Genomic DNA, 9170 nt, shown 5'->3' on the forward strand with positions numbered 1-9170 from the left:
AAATTTCCTGAACTGCTTATCTAGCTTTGCTTTCTGAAACCTCTGAGGATATGGCAATGGTGCCTTGTATGGTGGTAGAGGCACATTTTCCTCTTCTTCTTTTTCAACTTCCTTCTTTTTGTTTGCTTCCTCATTAACTTCATCATGATTTGAAATAGATTCATTTTTGTCTTCATCTTCTTTCTTCTTTTCCTCTTCTACCTCATCTTTCTTTTCATTTCCCAAAATTTTCCCACTCCTTAGGATCACTGCCTTGCAATGTTCTCTAGGATTCTCTGGTTGACTTGAAAGTTTTCCTTATGCTTTACTGGAAGAACTTGCTTGTTGAGCTATTTGGTTTTCCAACATCCTGTCATGAGTGGCAAGCTGGTCTATCCTTGAAGTTAATTGTTGAATCATTTCTCCTTGTTTTTGTTAAGCAGTTAAGAAATTCTCCATCATTGACTTAAAAATTGAATCTTGTTCTGAAAACTGAACTGGTGGTTGTGGAATAGGTGCATTTTGATTCCTTTGTGGTGGAAATCCAGGTGGTACTCTGTTTTGCTAAAAATTCTGCTGTTGTTGTTGGAAATTAGGAGGTTGTTGATAATTCTGTTGCTGCCCTTGTCGACCTCCCTAAGAAAAGTTAGGGTGGTTCCTCCATGATGGATTATATGTAGCAGAAAAAGGATTACCAACTGGTTTTTTATTGTAATTCCCAACAAAATCAACTTGCTCATTTCCAAACTCTTGCCCGTAGGAAGGAAAATCATTGATACAATGCATATTTCCTACACCAACATCTTCTGTATGACTAGATCCTCTAATTGATGAGTCAACCTTCATGCTTAACTTATCCATTTTTCTCGTCAAAGCATCAAATTTGGTATTGAACATACTCATGGCATCTAATTCATATACACCAGCTAGTGGCCTCTTCATTTCATTTCTTTCACAGCACCATTGATAATTGTTGTAAGCAATTTTATCCAATGCTAAATAAGCTTCATCTTCTGATTTCTCCATAAGATCACCTCCTGAAGATGCATCAATTATACTTCTAATTGCTGGAGAAACAACAATGTAGAAATGTTGAACTAGCATCCATTTAGGGATTCCATGATGTGGACATCTCCTTTGAAGATCCTTGTATCTCTTCCAAGCTTCATAGATACTCTCATCATCCCTTGGTCTAAAAGAAGTTAATTCATTTCTCAATTTTGTAGTCTTGCCAGGAGGAAAGTATTGAGCCAAGAACGCTTGTGACAACTCATCCCAAGTAGTTATTGAACCTGGAGGTAATGAATGTAACCACTCCCTAGCACGATCCTTCAAAGAAAAAGGAAATTATCTCAGCCGGATGGCATCATCTGACACTCCATTTATCTTCAACATGTCACTAATCTCAAGAAAATGTGCAAGGTGCACATGTGGACTCTCAGTAGGACCTCCTCCAAACTGTGATTGTTGAACCATTTGACAAAGTGAGGGCTTCAACTCAAAGTTGTTGGCTTCCACTCTAGGCCTTGTAATACTCGGTCTAAATCTCCAAAACTAGGAAAAGCATGATCCTTAATTGATCGGTTGTTGTTGTTTGCCATAGCTTCTATCACTTGTTGCTCTTGATGTTGCTCTTGCTATCTTTGAATTCTGAGTTCAACTTTTCTTCTTTAAGATTCTGCTCTTAAAGCTTTAGCTATCTTTTCAATCTCAATATCAAAAATTAAATCAATTTCTGCACTTTTTGTTCTTCTCATATAAAAGATATGTACCTGAAAAATCAAAATAGGAAAATCTCAAAGTATAATGATAAAGAAAAGAAATTAAAATAAAAAATAAAATGCCCAAATTAACCAAACAATCAATCGTCTAATATCAAACAAAACAAATCCTGACAAAAACTTGATTGCGTACTCCGCAAGTATACAGGTCGTTCAAGTAGTAAAGAAAAGATATCGTCTCACAGAGATTTGTTATTTGAGTACCAAACTATAAAAGTCACGATTATTTGGACTATCGATAACGTGTTCCAAAAGTAAAGTAAGAGATGTAGCAAAATAAATTAGGAAAGTAAGGAAATTATAATGAATTAAGCAATTAAAATTCTAAGCACTATACTAATTTACTAAAATTTCAGCAAGTGACAAAAGATTTAATTAATTAATGGTAAAAATTGATTCCAGAGTTGAGGTTCATGAAGTAAATTTCATTGGGATTTGGATAGGCAAAGCTAAAATTAAGGGAAATACAATTTTGAAGGAAGTTGATTTTGATTTCCTTTAATTTCTCTTTCAAGCAAACTAAAGAGTGTTTTAAACCCATTCTCATGTGATGTTTAATTACCCAAAACCCTTTAAGCATTTTAATCAACTTGAAATTCCTCTTAACCCACTAGTTTATTTCTAACACTAGGTGATTAAGTTCATTATCTTGATTATCTATCATAGATTTTCACCTCTCGGTCCTTCAATCTAAGATTAAGAACAAAACCCAAAGGGTACCAAAAATGGGTATATAAATAAGCACACAAGATAATAATCAAAACTTTTATATATTAAAGTCTGGTTAAAACCAGTCCAAATCCACAGATAAAACTTAAATCATTACATCCAACTTTGAAATCTTAAGTATCTACTCACTCATGCTTGTATTTACAAGTAGAAAATATGAAATAGAGCAAGAAAACATGAAAATAAAACTAAAATAAAAGAACCTAGAAGAAGAGAATCTAAATCTCTGAAAATGGAAGCTGGAAAACGTCACTCTACAGGTGTTTTTCCTCCAAAAATGGCGTGATTCCCTCTTTCCTTCTTCTTTTGATTTTTTTTCTCTCTTTCTCCTTATAGTAAAAATGAGAATATGGTGCTTATATATCCCCTCAAGATTTGCCCTAAAAATGGTCTCTAAAAGGATAAAGACAAAAGGTGTAAAAGGTGTGAAAAGAGAAAATTTTTTCATGTCAGCAAATCTCCCAGTGGCATCCCACATGCCTCATGTTATTTAAGTTGTTTTCCACATGCCTCATGTTGATTCGGAGGAAGAGCCTTTAGATTCTGCATGACCAGCTATATGGGGCATGTTGAAGTCCTTGAAACTTTCGGCGTATTTTGTTCCGAAATCTCTGTTTACACGACCCAGTATGAATTTACATGCCTCATGCGAATTTCTACTGGCTAACTCTTATCTTCATACGACCCTCAACACGGGATATGTTGAGGCCCTTGAAAGTCTTGACTGGTCTTCTTCTTTAAGCGAATTTTCTTCATTTTTCACACTACTTTAAGCTTCCAAATGGACCTTTTTGCCTTTAAATCTTATTAAAACCTATCAAAAACATTAAAATCCCAAAAAATCAAATATAATGAAACTAAAATTAACAAATTAACTAAAATAAGCATTAAAAACATAAATTACTAAACTAAAAAGGGCAAAATGGATGCAAAACTACCCTAAAATATCTATATAAAATGGGTTTATCATATATATATATATATATATATATATATATATATATATATATATATAGTTTTATTTTCATATTCCTTTCTATTTTTAGTAGCAATCAAAATTTCTTTTTATTTTCTTCTAGCTTAATTAATTATATTAAAAAAAATAGCAGATAGCTATGCGTCTGCTATGTAACTAACAAATGTTTATTTTCTACATAACTCACGTCTGCAATTAGTGATACTCATACAAAGCTATGCATGATAAACTATGAATTTAAAATTAAATATAAAAAAATACCAATACATATTATAAAACTGCTCCATTAAAATATAAAAAAGAATGAAAATTAACTTAATTATGTAATATTGTGGATTAGGATGGAAGAAAGTATTAATTTCATAAAAAATTACATGCTCATCGGAGTATATATTCTAATACCTGATTTTAACCTCAGTGACATTAAGCTTAGTCTGTGCATTCTGGAAAGTGATCCAAAATCAAAAGCTTCTTTATGAACTTTGGTTGAGGTTACATAGTAATTGAGAGGCCGCAACTTTGATTTTGACTTTCAGATTTCTTCGGCAAGTTTAAAAAGGTGAGAAGATTATGCAGTTTTATAGGGAAAAAAATAAAGTAAAAGAGATAAAAAAAAAAAATTAAAAAAAACAACATATCCAAGCCACGATTTTATAGATATATATATATATATCCTCCAACTTTTAGAATTGGATTAGAATTTTTATCTAATATTTTAAAATTAAATATTTTATATAAATATTAATTAAAAGAAAATATTTTTGAATGATTAAACAAACTAACTATCTAATACTTTTGTCAATAAATAATTTTTAGTTTTTAAAATTTAAATATTTTATATCATTTAAATTCTAAATATTTTATATTTTTAAATCAAATAACTTAAATATGTGGCATTTTTGCCAAGTGGCATATATATTAGCATATATTATGACAATTGCACTAAGAAAATAACAAATGGTAAAATTTTAAGTTACTTTCTTAAATACGTGGCATGATTTTGTAAGTTTATTTATGTGTGTGTGTATATATATATATATATACTGATTGATTATATTAAGGCTAATTGGACAAAAAAAGGTCAAACGTTTAGATCAAATTACGACTATATCTAAAACTTTTAATTTTATGTGAAATATCTATACCTTTAAAATTTGTCATAATTGTATCTAAAGAGTTAAAATTAAATTTGAAAAATTAAAGGTAAATGACAATATAGCACCTAATATTTTATTTAATTAACAAATAAAAGTTTTAGATATGATCATGATTTAAATATAAATGTTTGGTATTTTTAGTCTATTAATTAAACTTTATATTTAAAAGAAAATATATTTTATATTTATTTTAAACTAAAATTTTATATAAAAAAATATTTTTATTAATTAAATTAACATAATTATCTCTTAAATCAAGTTAAACAAATCCATATATACAAATATAAAATATGAAAGAATATCATACCCTTTTACAAAGTAATTTTGAAAAGAATATATAATTAAAAATTATACAACCACATTAATTCTACCATCCATTATATAAAATATGTATTTTATATATATTGTTAGAAAAAATAAATATGGCCCTAATCATATTAGATCATACATATAAAAAATAAATAAATATGGCCCTAACCATATTAGATCATACATATAAGTCTATAATCAATCTTGTATCACTAATACATATTCAATCACATGTTACTCATAAATCAAATATATTTTTCACAATTTAATTGTACCTGGATTGCAGCAAAAACTCCACAGAAATTATGAAGATAGAAACTGCAAAAAGATAAAAGAATCTTGTTGCGCCAATATTGCACTAAGATTCGAGCTACTGAAGATTAATATCTTCTTGTTGCACCCAAAGGCCACAGCCCAAACGTGCCCCCAAGAGCTTTGGTTTTGGCTCTTGCAGTTACAGCCAAAAAAAAACTGTTCAGTTATCTCTTTTTCTTATTTTTATAATTATTTCATACACTCACTTTTGAATAAAAGACAATTATTTAAGTGCAGAATAATTCCTACTCGTAGTGGGATACTCTATGTTGCTGTATGAGTGCAATTTCTCCAAAATGGAAAATACCTGGATGGGCCTAGCACGTGATGGATTAAAAGCCAATCTTTTGGGTAGACATATTCTATCACATGGTTTAATCCAATTAACTTGTATATTTTATTTATTAAATATTAAAATTTATTAAATATTAATTTTTTTATGAATTTTTTAATAAATTAAAGGTAATGACTTAAAAAATCTTATATAAACTTGATTTATCACGTAAATCAAAATATATGATATATAATATTTAGATATAAATTTAATATAATTTATATGAGTTATTCACATCGTAAATTTTGTGAAAATGAAAAATAAAATGTATGACTTGTTCATAAATTTTCATGAAATTGTTTTTTTTCCTTTTCTTTTCCTTTTTCTTTATTTTCTTTGTGAAAAAAGAATTAATAAAATTATAGAACCATACATATTATTGCATTAAGTTTTTTTTTTTTTTTTTCATTTGTCTTCTATTAAAATTTGAACATATTAATGGATTTTCAAAATTTTAGAAAAAATTCAATGAAAAAAAAATGTATTTTAAACCCGATTTATCATGAATTGTAGCATCCATTGAATAAAATACACATATTAAACAAAGCAAACTATATATAAAATACACATTTTATTAATGGATGTTATAATTCATATGGAATACATTCTTTTCAATTATATATTATTTTAAAAATTATTTTGTAAAAAAGTATGAATTTATTTTTACATTTTATATTTTGATACACAAATTTGTTTGGCTTGATTTAAAAATAGTTAACTTAATTTCAACTAATAAAAGTATTTTTTTTATTATAAACTTTCATTTAAAAATAAATATAAAATATATTTTCTTTTTAAATATAAAGTTTAATCAATTGACTAAAAATATCAAACGTTAACGTTAATCATGATTATATTCAAAACTTTTATTTATGAATCAAATAAATTTTGAGGTGTTAATCTTCAAGACTTCTAGACAAAAACCTCTTCCTTATTTTTTTTTTAATATTTTTTTTTTCTTTTTGACTCAAATAGTTGAAAAATTATAAGACTCATACAATTTTTAATCAGATTTCAAGACTATTTAAAATGCTCCAGTCATTAGGAAAGTGATAAAAATGGATGCATGTTAGAAGAATCATACGCATGGCACTGAGCCTAAATTTTTATATGCAGAAGCAGGTCCTACTCGTGCATGACGAGCTACCCGACCACAACTGTGACAACCTGCTCAAAAGAAGCCTCGACTGTTAGGATACAAAGAATATTACTATATTTCTTCCTTATCTATGTATATTTTCAAATTGATTTTGTTTAACTTCCTCTGATTATATATATTATCGGTTTTCAATGTACTGATTATTAATCAATACAGATACACATTTCTCCCAAACACTTACATCGAGGACCTGATCAAATAAATGAGCTCGACTTGGGGTGCGAGCTTACGGTGTCGGAGAGTAATACGACAAGTTGGAAAGCACCATGATAGGTTAGAAACACCATGACAGGTTGAAGACAACATGAACAGGTCGAACATGACTCCATGAACAAGTCGGAGACCCTATGAGAAGGTCGGAGACATGAATGGGTTAGATATGACTCCATGAACATGTCAGAAACACCAGGGACAGGTTGGAGAGACCACAAATAGATTGGATAGCACCATGAATAGGTCGAATATGAGTCCATGAACATGTCAGAGACACCTTAAACAGGTTGGAGACACAATGAGCAGGTTAGACATGACTCTAAGCGATCGAACAATGAGCTTGATGGATGATTATGAAGACCATGCTGAAAGAGGAATTGCACCAATTGCAAAAACAATTCATCAATAGGTGCAATCATTAGCAATTTAAAATTTTTCATAACCTAGGGTTTCATGTATCATGTAATCAAATTAAGCTATTGAAAAACATATCATTTAGTCACACTAAATCATGTTTTAAATGCTAATTAAGCCTAATTATCATTAGAAAACATTTTTCCTAAAATTAAACAAGTTAGGATTTTGGAGAATTTTTTACCCAATACGTGCAGAATCAAATTCTCAACACCTTATCCAGGAAGCTAGGCCACCAATTGTTAGCCCTCTAACTTGTTCACACAAGCTCATTGATCAAAGCTCCTTGATCAACTCAAAATTCTTTCCTTAGCCTCCTTATGGTTCAGCTAACAATAAGAAGGGAGAAAGAGTATGTTGTTTTTGAGTTTTCTCTCTTTGGAAGTGGTGAGAAACAATTTCTCACTTGAGATTCAAGGGCAACAACACTTTGTGTTCTTGAATTTTGTCTCAAGGATGAAGATGAAACTAAAGAGAAAGAGAGGGAGAAATTAGCCGGCTCATGGATGCGAAGAAGAACCTTATTCAATTTTTTCTTATCCCATTCATTTATATCTGAAGTTTTTAATTAATTAAGAGAAAGAGAGGGAGAAATTAGCCGGCTCATGAATGCGAAGAAGAATACCTTATTCAATTTTTTCTTATCTCATTCATTTATATCTCACCTTTTTAATTAATTAAGCTAACAAGTATTTATCTTTGATTGGCTAATTAAAAATGTTGTCTCAATCTCATTGGACCACTTGTCAAAGCTTAATATTAATCAAGAGATTAAGATTAGATTAATCAACATTAATTACTCATGCCAATTAATTAATTAATTAACCATTAATTAATTAATTTTCTCTCAAGTTTGACCAAGTCAACATGGTCAAACTTTGACAGTCAAAGTTGATCTTCTATCTTATGTTAATTTTCAAGTTTATATTTAAACACTTTAACTTGAATACTTCAATTGATAAATTTAATTTTAAGTTATGCTAGGGACTTTGCAATCTAATTGCAAACTAAATTAATTAATTCAATTAATCAATTAAACACTTTAATCAATTAATTAAATTAATTTTGCTTCGATCAATTTGCTCTTATATGTGTGACTTACTAGGTTCATCACTAATTGACAATGAGAATAATATTAAGTCCTTAATATTATTGGAACCATTCCAAACTCAAAATGAAATTTCCTTTTTTATTCAAGTTCTCATAAGTCATAGTTGACATCTAGCATTATGTGTTATGACTACCCAATTGGTTATGAATTAGTTCTTCAATTCATGAACCTTAGATCATACATACCATGCACTAGAATCTCTCTGTTACAAAATCCCAATTCAAGCTGGAGTCATGGTTTATGTCAAACTCTAATTGTATTAAATCATATATTCTCTTTTTATTCTAATTCTTGATTAATAAGACTTACTTGTCTAAAACTCTTTTTTTACTAAATCTATCTGTCCTCACTAGGAATTTGAATCATCAAGAACAATCAAACGAGTATAGGATTTTATCCTTATTTACTTAGGATAACGGATTCCATCTTGAATAACATCTATCTCTATATATAACTAGTCGGAGTCAATACACATCCATATATTCATATCTAGTACAAGTATGAAAGCAATATTAAATCAAACCATCTAAATCTATTTGTCCTAGCCAGGAACTTGAATCATAAAAAATAATCAAACAAACATAGGATTTTATTCCTATTTAATTAGGATAACGGATCTCATTTTGACTAACATCTATCTCTATATATAACTAGTCGGAGCCAACACATGCCCATATACTCATACCTAGTATA

At 29.1% G+C, this 9170-nt stretch overlaps 1 non-coding gene across 1 annotated transcript; it reads left to right on the forward strand.

Annotated features, from left to right (window-relative positions):
* Positions 1 to 1093: 1093 nt before the first annotated feature.
* LOC131182770 (small nucleolar RNA R71) lies at positions 1094 to 1200 on the forward strand. Its single transcript, XR_009151030.1, has one exon. It is a non-coding gene; the product is annotated as a small nucleolar RNA R71 (small nucleolar RNA).
* The last annotated feature ends 7970 nt before the right edge of the window (positions 1201 to 9170 follow it).

Source organism: Hevea brasiliensis, chromosome 8 (genome assembly GCF_030052815.1).
Source record: "Hevea brasiliensis isolate MT/VB/25A 57/8 chromosome 8, ASM3005281v1, whole genome shotgun sequence".
Classification (NCBI taxonomy): domain Eukaryota; kingdom Viridiplantae; phylum Streptophyta; class Magnoliopsida; order Malpighiales; family Euphorbiaceae; genus Hevea; species Hevea brasiliensis.